Source organism: Aphis gossypii, chromosome X, assembly GCF_020184175.1.
Source record: "Aphis gossypii isolate Hap1 chromosome X, ASM2018417v2, whole genome shotgun sequence".
NCBI classification, from domain to species: Eukaryota; Metazoa; Arthropoda; class Insecta; order Hemiptera; family Aphididae; genus Aphis; species Aphis gossypii.
This window is the reverse complement of record NC_065533.1, coordinates 32,373,903-32,387,050: the sequence shown is the minus strand read 5'-3', so window position 1 is coordinate 32,387,050 and position 13,148 is coordinate 32,373,903. Positions and strand designations below refer to the sequence as shown.

Sequence of the window (13,148 nt, the reverse complement as noted above, 5' to 3'; positions counted from 1 at the left end):
TGGTTTTAGAATTTAGAATTTTATATTATAATTTATTATAGCCATCAATCGCATGACGGAAAAAAATTGGTTTTTGATGATAACAGCGAATTGCAGAAAAAATTTTTCAAAGTATTGTCAATATTCTAATCGTAATTGTAAATCGTGGCCTAAACATTGTAATGAATTTTTATATATACTGAGAATTCAGTTTTTTATTCATTAGCAAAAAATAATTTTATTGAGTTATAATCACATAAATACATTAAGTTAATTATACATATGATCATGATAATATTACACAAAATAGTTATACAGGTTTATTGTTTCGCGAATTTATATAATATTGATTCATCGGTTTTGACATTAATTACATTCACCAACATGAAGATAAAAATTGTGTGAATTACTTACAATTATTCGGAATATACTCTAAAAACGATGGTGATCGACGTAAATATGGGCATAAAATGACACAACGTAATGAGAGCGTAAAGGTATAAATATATTATATAACGGCGGCGATCTTAAATAGTGTAATGTAGGGCTGACGGTATTGAAAATAATTTTCGGTATTACGGTATTGATTTCAATACCGGTTAGAAACGGTATACCGAAAAACCGAAAAGTTCCGGTGTACCGAAAAACCGAAAGTTCCGGTATACCGAAAAACGAAAAGTTCCGGTATACCGAAAAACCGAACTGTTTCGGTATACCTATACAGTATACACCGATATGGTATGTTATACCGAAATAATAAATAAAATCTAACTATATAGTATCGATATTTTTTACTTTAATATTGATTCACAGTATATAACTTAATATCTTTAAATTAGATATTCTATACATAATATTATAATCTATATTATTGCCATTGATACTGGAAAACAGCAACCACTAAAATTTAGACTTATAATTATAATTGTTTACTTCAGATTTAGTTAAATTTATGTAAATTCTTGTACTTCACTTCAATTTAAAAAGATAAAACTGTTTAAGTCATCCAGATTGACAATACTTTAAAAAATAATAACATACAGAACATAAAGAAGTGTGTCCTACTTATAGAGTAGGAATATAAAATGTTTACTATAAATCATCCAACCTGCAAGCAAATCATGTTAGTAAGAAAACTTTTAGAAATATTTATATATATATATTTATTATAATCATTACAATTTTAATTACTGATAAATTCATTTAGAAATTAAACAAAGAAAGAAAAATATAACAATGTCGCATCTTGCGAAAGAATAACAATTTAAAAAAAAAAACATTTAACAGCAGTTATTTGTGTAGGTGCGCTATATGTCACAGTGAGTAAGTCACTTAGAAACATACTTGGCATTCATAGACAAAAAAATTAATTCTTCAGCATGTTCTGGAGACAATGAGGATCGGTGATCAGTAATGACATTACCAGCACAACTAAAAATCCGTTCACTTGTAGTCCACTGAAATTAGGATTTTGATACGGAATAATTCATACAAAAGGTATTAGTGTGTTTTTAGGTTTATTTTAGTGTCCTGAATAACTCCTCAAAAGTCCCCTACAAAAAAGTGTACGCATAACAGTTGGCAACACTGCAAAGATGCTCAAAACCAAAACTTCTTATTAGTAATAATATAAGTATTAATATTTCATATACAATTGTAAATACTTTAATATAGATACAATCGTATAAAGATATAGTTCAGTTAAGAAAAAATAATAAAAAAAAACTAACTAAATGTTTAAAACTGCACACCCTTTGAATTCTCAAATATGACCATGCTTGAGAGTAAATCTACATTCTTCTTACAACTATGAATTTGCATATAATATACTATTACTTAGGTACTAAAATATTTAAATATTATATAATAAATTATAATAATTATCATTTGTTTTATCCCCAAAAACTAATATTGAAATTTTAATAAATAATCTTACACTGGAGAAGAAGGTATACTATCTACTGTTGATGTTGATGGTGAAGATTGATAATCACCTTGACTTTCATCAGTTTGTTCAATATTAATTATTTCGTCTTCATCAGTTTCATCAACATTATCACTAATAAACCAAAAAATATATAATAAAATATACAATATTTATTAAATTTAATTAAATTGAAGTATAAAAAATAAAAAACAATCATAAATATTAAATGGAAAATGTATGTAAATTGTATAAGTATGCATACCGTTGAACAAGAGATTTTAGGTTTTTAAACTCTAAATGAATATTAGGGTGGTGAGACCTCAGATGTGATATTAAGTTTCTCGTATTCCCACCTTTAGCTTCAAACGATTTTTTACACTTATGGCATAAACCTTTATCTTAACTAATTTTAGAAAAGTATATCCAAATTTTGGAACGTTGTTTTGCCATTTCTGAAATATAATTAGGTAAATATTAAAAAATAGATAATACTAAACATACTTAACTTACAAACATATTATTAACATTAAACATAGTACATACATTTATTGAAAAATATGTTACTTAGGGGAGGTCTCACCAAGCAATCAAGATATAGCTCGGTGTCCTGGGTAAGTTAAATAAAGAGTGGCCAATCGTTTAGTTCCAAAAATATTAGTAAAAAATTAAATGTGTGATTTATAATTGGTTGAAACTATTAGGTACTTAATTTGATAACTCAATATTAAATTCTAAAAAAGTACACTTATAAGTTTACCTAGCTTTATAGTTATGTATGTATTTTCCAATGTGAAACAAGGTACAATATACATATACCATGCACCATTTTAGGTTTTTAAAAGATATTTCAAAAATTGATTTGGAGGCTTGGAAAAAATATTTACATACACGTATACCTAGGTGTATTAATATGCAAAAATGCATTAGGTTGAATCATGAAATATAAATAAATAATGTATGATTATCAAACATAATTGTATTACTATACAAATAATTATTGTATACCTATTACCGACTAATTTTCAAAAAAAAAGTACAATTTCATTTAAAAATACTTCAATTTAACTAGTTTTAAGGACACTCAGACAATGCAATAAAAAAAAATGTAAGTAGGTATACCTGGATTCTGTAGCTGTCACCGTAAATATAATGTAGGTAGTAAATAGGTACATACTTGGAAATTGGAATAATATATAAATAATAAATAGTAAGTGTGATTAATTTATTCATAAGTAGGTACAATGTTTGATAATATAATATCTAATTTACTAATTACTAAAAAGTTCACTCAAAACAAAAACCTTCCACTAAATGGCCTGCATAATCTTAAAATCAGAGTTTTAATGTGAGTCTAGTAATATACCTACTGGCTACTACTATAATATTTACACATTAAATTGTAGATACATATACAGAAATACAGATAGGTACTGCTTATTTTTAATGTTAATTTCATTCTGATTCATAACTTGAATATTTTAATATGAACATGGACATAATAAATTATTACAGTTTTACAAAGACTTGTAACTAACACATTTATTTTATAGCTAATTTAAACTAATGTTTTTAGAGCCACTCCGTTTTTGGTGTAAATAATTTAAATTCATTATAATTTTAACTTGTTTGAGATTATTAGTAACATAATAATATAAGATATACATACCGAGTATTAGGTTTTCAATTTCAAATTTGTATGTTTATGATGACTTGATGTTTAGAACGTTAGATGCCTTATGACTGATGGTGTTGAACTGTTTTTAATTGTCAAATAAATAGAACCACAACGACCGTTGACAATCGTTATTCACAATTTGGTCAAGTATTCATAAGTTAAATGGTTTAAACACGACGACAAAATTATCAATAAATTGGGTTTCTTGTTAGTTGTACAAAGTCCTATGCCCCGGCGGTCAGGGCTGTATAGTGTATAACCGATAAGGATCAGAATTCCCAATACTAAAAACGGAGGTAATTTTATAAATAGAAAAGTTTCCTCGTTGATACAATTTACTCGGTATACCGTTTATACGGTTTTTTACGGTATACCGTTTGGACGGTTTTTTACGGTATACCGTTTAACAAAATAATTTGAGAAGACCGGTAAACCGAAATACCGGTATACCGGTATTTACGGTATACCGAAAATACCGTCAGCCCTAGTGTAATGCGGGTAATATCGCAGCGACGAAAAACACGTGTATATAGGTATACTTGTACGTATGACAACGGATACGATAACGGCAACGATCGCGGCGCGGATAACAATACCGGCGGAGATTACGGCGCGGCGGACAATTTACGACAGCGCGGCGGAAGACACACTCTGGCACGTGGCTAGTCGGCCGACTGCTTCTAGCCGTCCAATAGCCGTCGGTTAAGAGGCCGATTGGAGACCGAGAGCTACAGTAGCCAGGTACTAGACACGGTCAGAGCGTGTCGGGAAGGTGGTTTTTGTGTCGATACGATGCGTCTTATATCAATTACTTGGAGAATATGTGCGCGACAGAAGTGTCAAAGCGCACTTCGTGTTTTCTACAGTTTTGATCGATACTGTTTTGACTATCCGATATAATAATGACATGAGAGCAAAGAGATTGATGTTAAAATACTTCCAAAATCTGTTAGAGTATATTAAAATATGTTAATCCCTTCTTTTGGATTAAATAACTCGGACATCATTAAAACCCTTGCCCACGCGCGCTCTCTATCGTTATAATTAGGCGTGAACTGTTCGTAATTTCGTGTATCAAATACCACTAGCGGTAGTGTTGTGTTCGTTACATAGTCCCCTTTTTGAATAGACTTAATTACATATGATGTGATGGTCTATTCAAAACTGAGAATAAAAAGGTTGGCTTATGGCCGATTAATATACATAATAAAACAAGGCTTATGGCCGATTAATATACAATAAGTAATTCAGAAAATTTTTTAGGATGTTGGCTTCATCTTCTTCTTAAGAAACCATTGCTTTTTCGCTTCCTTGCGTTTCTCTTTCCTGCTCCTGTGGCCTCCTGTCATCGTGTTGGGAAGGTCGAGAGTGGATGCTCCTAATACTGATGGCTGAGTAAGTGGACTGATGGTAGACACTGCTTGGCGGGGTTGATGGTGGATTTTAACTAAAATTTCTTCCGTGACTTGTTGCAGTGTTCTCCCATAAATCATCTTTTCGGTGGTCCGGAAAAGTTCTTCTTCGCTTGCGATGGTCTCCTCTTGCGATGGTCTCCTCTTGTCTTCCCCGGTCCTCTGTGCGATAACGTAGGTTGGCAACTGGATAGGTGCCTTAGCGGTTTGTCCAGTCACTCGAGCAGCCATCTGCCTCTGATATTGGGCCAAAGCTTTTCTCTGTGCTAGACAGTCTTCCTTTTGAGGGAGTATAGTGAGGCGGTTAACGGTTACACTTGTGGGTTCTTCCTCCTCTTCTATATCGCTACAGGATAACTCCATGACGTCGCTCAATGGTGGGTTGTCTTCCTCGCTATCACTACCAAATGCTCGCTTTAACCTCTGTCTTAGTTGACTTTCTGCCTCTACAATTTCTTCGTCACTTTCCCAATGTTCTTCTCCAAATAACTCTATTACTTTGCTCTTATAACTACTCATGGTTGGGCTTTGTCTTTATTCTGTGTCTGCCTGTAGATAATAAATACAATTTCATAAAAACTTATTTATTAACACATACCAACCACCAGACACAGAACACATAGTTAGTTGTTTACATCTGAAGCACGAATTGCCCCACACATCCTCCAGGTTCAGGTGGAACATAGGGCTTGACGTTTTTCATATTGTGAGTGGTCAGTTGACCATTATCTTCTATGACGACCAATGTATTGTTGGGCCTAACTTCCTGTACGGTATAAGGTCCTCGATATAATAAAAATAACTTCTTAATTTCGTGGTCATCAGCGGATGACAAACGGTGTTCCTTAATTAATACTTTCTGATGTATAGAATATGTGTGGAACCTTTTTCCTTTGTCCAAGTTCTTATTACGTTGCTCCATCATTCTTTTCATTCGTCTGTGTGCTAGTTGAATCATTACGTTGGCTGTTTCGGTTTTAGGGTTCTCGGGGAACTTAATGAGGTGTTCTATACTTAATGGATTCCTGGGTAGACCCATAAGTGCTTGTGGTGTGTATCCTGTAGTCGTATGGGTGGTATTGTTTAACCAATATTCAATTTTTTTCAAATATCCTACCCAACTAGTATGTTTGCTGTGGCAATAAGTGCGGAGTATTCGTCCAATTTCTCTGTTTGCTCTTTCTACCGGGTTCCCTTCTGGGTGATAGGCTGTGGTGACGGATATCTGGATGTCTAAAAGTGTCAATTCTTCGATCCATTTTTTGCTGTGAAATTGAGTTCCATTATCTGTTAATATTCTTTTGAACTTTCCACAGGTGGGAATGTATTGACTTGTTATTCGGTTGAGGATAATATCTGTGGTTGCCCTCTTTATTGGATATATTTGCACGTGTTTTGTAAATACGTCAAGTAAAACTAGAATATACCGAGCGCCCAACTGTCCCCTTGGCAGTGGTCTTATTAAGTCTAATGATACTATTTCTCGTGGTCCTTTTGGTATGTTTGAAATTAACGGTCCTCTGGCCAATTGATTATTTATTTTACTCTTCTGGCATATATCACATGATTGGGTTATTTTCTTTATTGTCCGGTACATGTGATTCAATTGATACTGGAATCGAAGAAGATGGTATATTTTGGTGGCTCCAAAATGTCCATATTGCTCGTGGGTTTCTTTGATCAGGCCCTGGGCCATGATTGCGGGTATCATTACTCGATATTTTCGTGCTTTATCTATATAAAACAGTAAACCGTCATATATTTGATAATGATGATCTGATTTGTTTGTGATTCGTCCAATGATTCGTTTTATGTGCTGATCTTGTTCTTGGAGTTCCTTGAGTTGCTGAAACTGTTGTGTCAGCGTCTTACTATATGTGTCCAACTTGATCTTATTGATGTATATCCTGGTATAGTTCTCCAATTGGTTATCGGTTGGTGATTGGGGATATCTAGTTAGAGTATCAGCACCTATGTTCTCTTTGCCTGGTATATGGGCCACTTGTAGGTTGAACTCTTGGATCTTTAATGACCACCTCATTAATCTTGCGTTTAATAGCCTGCAGCTATTTAAAAATAATAAAGCTTTGTGATCAGTTAATAAATGGGTCACATGACCTAGAATGTAATTTCTGTATTTGAAACACCCAAATACTATTGCTAGCAGTTCCAATTCTGTAGTATAATATCGCTGTTCTTCGTCTTTCAATGTTCTACTGGCAAATCCCAGCGTTCGGTGGTTCCCTTTTTCATCTAATTGATACAGCTCTGCTCCGATGTTTCTCAAACATATAACCTGTCGATAGTGAATAATAAGCTTCTTAACAATCTTAACACATAATATGTAATGGAGTTTAGTATTTGCGATTGAATAATACCTTCACAATTTGTATTCAACCATACAATTTTAAATTGTACATATACATATGTATAAACGTTTTAATATAAAAATGTTCATTTCACATTTTCACTTCCTTGGAATATTTTAAACATCGCATAATATTATAATATTATTATAAAACGTCAAGAAAAAAAATATATAACTTACATTCAAACGGTTTAACGTATCACGTAAATACTATGGCTCTTCTCCGTTCAGAACACATTAAAATAAATTTAAGAACGAAGCATTTTCAACCCGGAAAGTTCTTCTCGAATTACATTGCATTTCCAACGGTGTATTTGTTTTTACTTTCTTTTCGCGTTCAATCTAAGAATAATTATTGTAAGACACGTCGAACGTTTAACTAATAAAATTGAATGATGAAAGACAGTTGTAAATAAATAATTATTTATAATAAGATACTATAAAAATAATATAATAATATACATATTATGCAACATATTTTATTATAAACATGTTTTTTTTTCTATGACTAATGAAAATGATAGCACTTTAAATAAATAATTATTTAATTTTTAATTATTATATAGGTATATTGTGTATGCGGTATGCCTCTATTGCATAATATTATATAAGTTTATGTTTAAATAATGAAATATAATTTATGTGAACTTTTGGCAAAGTAATTTCTGTAATCACTTTCCATGATGACATAGCTGTAGAATGTGGATTCAGATTTTCGTTTGTGAAGTTTATCAAGTAAATATAGGCTTTAGTTTGTATTACCTTGGTACATAATATATAACTATCCATATTCCACCTTTGTGAATGCATTTAAAATTTTGAAACCGTTGCATTTTATTTGTATTCGAATAATTATTGTTACAATATGCTTTCAGGCTATTATTCAAAACAAAATTGAAAATAGTAATGATAATTTTATGATAATTTTCATGAATATATAAATATAATAAATTGCTATAAAATAATATAAATTTATTTCGATCAAATTTATGATTTATAATGATTCTTTTTTAATAAAATGTAAAATATTTTATTGTTTTAACTTTGCAACTAACCAAAATATTTCCTGATTCTCCATAAGAAAAATTTTGATTTATATTCGTATTTTATAAGTATCTATTAAAAAAAAGTTCTCATACATAATTTTTTTTTTCATAGCTAGAATTTGAATGACGTAGTAATTTTGATTTTTTATTAGTGCAATTAAAGCATTAAAATAAAATGATGCTAAAATTTGGTAAATACCTACCATATAGGAATAAATATTAATATTTAATACTTTTTTGATCTCATTTTATTTTTAAATCATTGTTCCTAGCTTATTTTTTGCTATTTATTATATGTTGTTCAAGCAATAAATTAATAAAATATGTAATCTATCTACGTATGTCGTATATTATATATTTATTTATTTTAAAGGTGTCGTATACTACAGCTAGTAATTTAAAAATATTTTATATCACATAAAACATGGGTATCATGGTGAGAATAGAATTTTAACAAAGTAAGTTATTAATAGAGTATATAAATTATAATTTTTTTTTTTTGCAAAATTGTCAAAAGACCAGCTAAATAATTATCTTAGTTTCAGATTACATATCTAAAGCTTTAAATTGATTTTGTATATTTTTGCATATTAATTTAGAAACGTTTGCTTTTTGGAACATATACCTATACATTTTTTTTTCGAAGTGTATTTCTTTACTTTATCACATATTTTTTTTATTATTATTATTAATTAACGCGTATCAAAACGATAATCCATTATTATATAATTTAAGTTTCAAAGGGACACATTGTTACCCCTGTACTCAAGCACATTATTTAAGTAAAAATGACAAATCAATCAGGTTCATCAATCAATCAATGTAATTGTGTAATTTCCCTATAGATAAAAATACAAATTACGGTTTAATTTAAATAAAAAATAAATAAATGTTTTATTATTTTTATAATAGTGTGAAATATATTTAAATTAGGTTATTGTATCATTACTATTAATATTAATATTTATCAATTAGAAAAAAAATTATGTTCTTAGTTTTCGATTTTCAAGTGCAATATATTTGCTAGGCTAGTGCTATTTCAGGCATGTACCTATGTCTTTTACATAATTATAAATACGCATCAAACCAATCAAGCAAATGTGATAAAACCAAACAATTATTATGTGATCAATGTAATCAAACGATACCATTACGACGAATACGGGATAGACATGCTGCTGTCGTACAGTTCGACATTAGCGTGTGAGTGTACACGTCATGACGGACCTGTGCGGGTAGCAAACAAGTCTATTATTTTACGTTTGTTTCGATGTAAACGTAATTACAACTAAAATGTGCGTTAAACTTTTTTTGTAATCATTTTTAACCGTTTACCGTCATAACCGAACAGCGGTATAATTAGTATGGTCATTATTAGTATGTCTTAATATATTATTATGATAATAATATATTTGTTTACAAACGTTAAGTGGACAAACGTATACACATCGCATTGAGTCAACAGTGCTGGCTCCAAATAATAGAGTAAGTGTTATTAACTCAGATAGAACGAAGCTATAAGACGATAATAGGTTTTAGTGCGTGTCACTTATTACAGGTATCAATATTGATATACCACTGTAACGATTGTTACATAATTATTTTTAAACATAATAATATGCAACTGTAGGTACTTACACATATTATATATTATACAGTATATATACATACATACATATATATATATATATAAGTATCTTAAACCAAAACATATAAAATATATTATGCTGAATATACATTAAACCCCTCCTGTGCTGTCTCATATTTAACTATTGTAAAGCTACGGCTAAATATGAATATGTAAAAGACAGGCAGTCCCTCACGTTAACACCAGCGAACACGAACTCCAAGCCAGCCCAACAGCTTGTAAACGTTTTTATTAGGTAAGAATAAACTAGATATATGTATAAGTATTTGGATCAATCCACACTTATTTGTACCCTGAGTACAATTTGCTTTCGAGCTACGGTTAACTTATATTCATAAGAAACCAACTTCTTCCCTGAATATCGTATATTTAACCGGTCATCCCCGACCACGTTACACCACAAAATTTAATATTTATTTATATAGGTACCTTCCATGATACACGTCCACAAAAATGAATCATTTGATCTTGCGATGTTTAATTTTCGATATTATAACACCAACTACACGCCGTATACGACTTATAGAAGTACATATTATAAGACTATTTAGTTAGTTATTCTCTGTCAGTCGTTCATTCGTGTACAATATATGTACCTATTTTTCGTTCTCATGACATTTGCGATCAGTGTATATTTTATTTGTTTTAATTTCTATACGCAATACTTACATTTATTATTTTAGGTTACGTGACCTAGTTAAGGAATTTTGAAAATATATTTTTACTTGAGATAACTCAGAATATTATATATATAAAAAAAAATACATAATTACATATTTTATAATAACTTAAGGATATTTAACGCTTTTTTTTATTATTTTGAGCATCTTTATTATGTTTTTTATTTACGTTATTCAATGCAATTGATTGATTTTAGTAATTAAATTTAATGTATTCGATCAGATAATAATAACGATTCGCAGTCCAAACATTCACTGAAACTTACTGTGTTGATAGAATAAACGTGAATCGTTAACAATGAAAAATAATTTTGTAAAATCGTAATCTAGTGTGATCAGTCACGATGAATATAAATAACAAAAATTTACAAGATATTATCAAGATTTGTTGTCAAAATTAAATATAAGACTCCGTGATATAATAATGTAAGATAATGCTGCATAGGTATTGTGCATTTAATTGGAATGATTGCAATCTTATCAACATTTAGTAGGCAATTTATTTTATATGATTTTGTATTGATTGGGGATGTTGAATTAATTTTATTGCATTACTGAAATCGTTGAGAAATGTTCATTTTATTTTCTACGGTAAACTTTTTAAAGTCTTTTAAAAAAATATGATATAATATTTAATGTTACTACATCAGAAAAATGAATATTTTAAATCAATTTGAGTCATTTCATTACTCTGATCTATAATCTTTTAAGCCATAAAAGTCTTTTGGTAGTAACTTAAAATTTTATTGACCCTCTCTAGTAACCTTTGATATTTATAGATTATTTTTACTTTTTGGTTTATATGATATAATTTGCATAAGTGTATCTTTGAATTTAAAATTAGGTTTCTTTATAGAATATTTAAGTATACAAATGAAATGATTTTTTTCTGACTGGCTGGTAAAGTCACTCTGACTTATAATAGCTTATGGTTTCATTCACAAAATGAAATTTCAAATGTATAAAAACAAAACGTGATATAATTATTTTTCTACCTACATTATTGCGTTTGACATTAATAAATCATAAATTTATCACAGTTATACTATATATTTTCTCAAAATTCTTTTTTATACCTACTTTAATTATTATTTCCTTAGATTTATTGAATAATTTATTCAAAATAATTAAATTATAATTCGATTCTCATGTTCCGATCATTTTATTATTGACGAAGCATTTCACTCAATTTACTTAAAATATTTCATACTTTAACATAAAATCCCTTATCTTTCTTATTATAATACACTAATAAAAGTCACTTTATTTTATAATAGCTTATTTACTATTTAATGATAGATAATAATATGATATATTGTCATATATTTCCCCTCAGTTTAAGTGCTAATCATTACAAAAATTAAAAATAAATATATAGATCTACAATTGGATTATTTTCAGCATAAGAAAAGAAAATAATTGAAGCATTATGTTATTTTTCTTTTTTTACTTATTTACAATATTTTTAGAATTCATACAGACTTGTATATGAGGAAGAATTGTTATTTTTTTAAATGTTCAATTTTCAACTATTATTATGTTGTTTTGACTTTTTGGATATTATACAAAATATTTGATTAACCAAGTTAGCCATCCCTTCTACTTTCATTAATAATGAGTTAATTCAAATTTTGATTTTTTAAATTATTATGTATACTTAAAAATTTTAAATTCATATTTTACTTAAATTATGATATTCTTTATCCTTTTTATAGATTTTTGGTACATATTTGTGTCGTTATAAAATTATTTTGATCAAATAAGACTTGGAATTCAGCTTAGATTATTAAAAACATATTAAAAATATTAATCTATATAAATTTCTGGCTTATTATACTTTATGTACTAAAAATAATACCATTGGATTAAATGTATAGAAGCTATGTTGATTTAAAAATTATGGTAATTATTATTAATCATATTTATTTAAATTTATTGTTGTACTATAATAAATATACTAAACTGAATATTACGTGTTTTTATATTTAATTTAAAACCATAATTAATGGAATTATTATGCACTGTATATATAAAGTTTAATAGTTCAGAATAAAATTATTGTTCTCATTTAAAAGAAAAAGTTTTTTTTCGGCCCAAACTTAAGTACTGGTATCTGAAAATATAATGTTCAAGACGTCTAATATACTTAAAAATCGAAATTATTAATCAATCTGTTATTAGAATAAAAAATAAAGGTGGACATGGTAGGTAAACCATTCGGTATCATGTATACGTATCGGAAATATTTGTTACTTTATCGCTGTAATTTTAGGGTGACTTCATAATATTTAACTTTCCAAAAATATTGAACATTTTGGATCTCCATCCACGCGCAGTTGATTTCAGCAGCAATGCCATTATAATTAGGGTTTGCAAGCCTTTTAAGCTTTTTATTTTTAAATACCACAGACCT

At 29.0% G+C, this 13,148-nt stretch overlaps 2 protein-coding genes across 6 annotated transcripts in view; both read left to right on the top strand.

Annotated features, from left to right (window-relative positions):
• LOC114125499 (pseudouridylate synthase RPUSD2-like) overlaps window positions 1–13,148 on the top strand; it is a 394,976-nt gene that overhangs the window by 332,827 nt on the left and 49,001 nt on the right. The gene's annotated exons all lie outside the window — the stretch shown is intronic.
• LOC126551690 (pumilio homolog 3-like) overlaps window positions 9,411–13,148 on the top strand; it is a 149,794-nt gene continuing 146,056 nt past the window's right edge. Inside the window, exon 1 of the mRNA XM_050205690.1 lies at window positions 9,411–9,416. The gene's annotated coding sequence lies outside the window, so the exon portion shown is untranslated. The remainder of the gene's footprint in view (window positions 9,417–13,148) is intronic.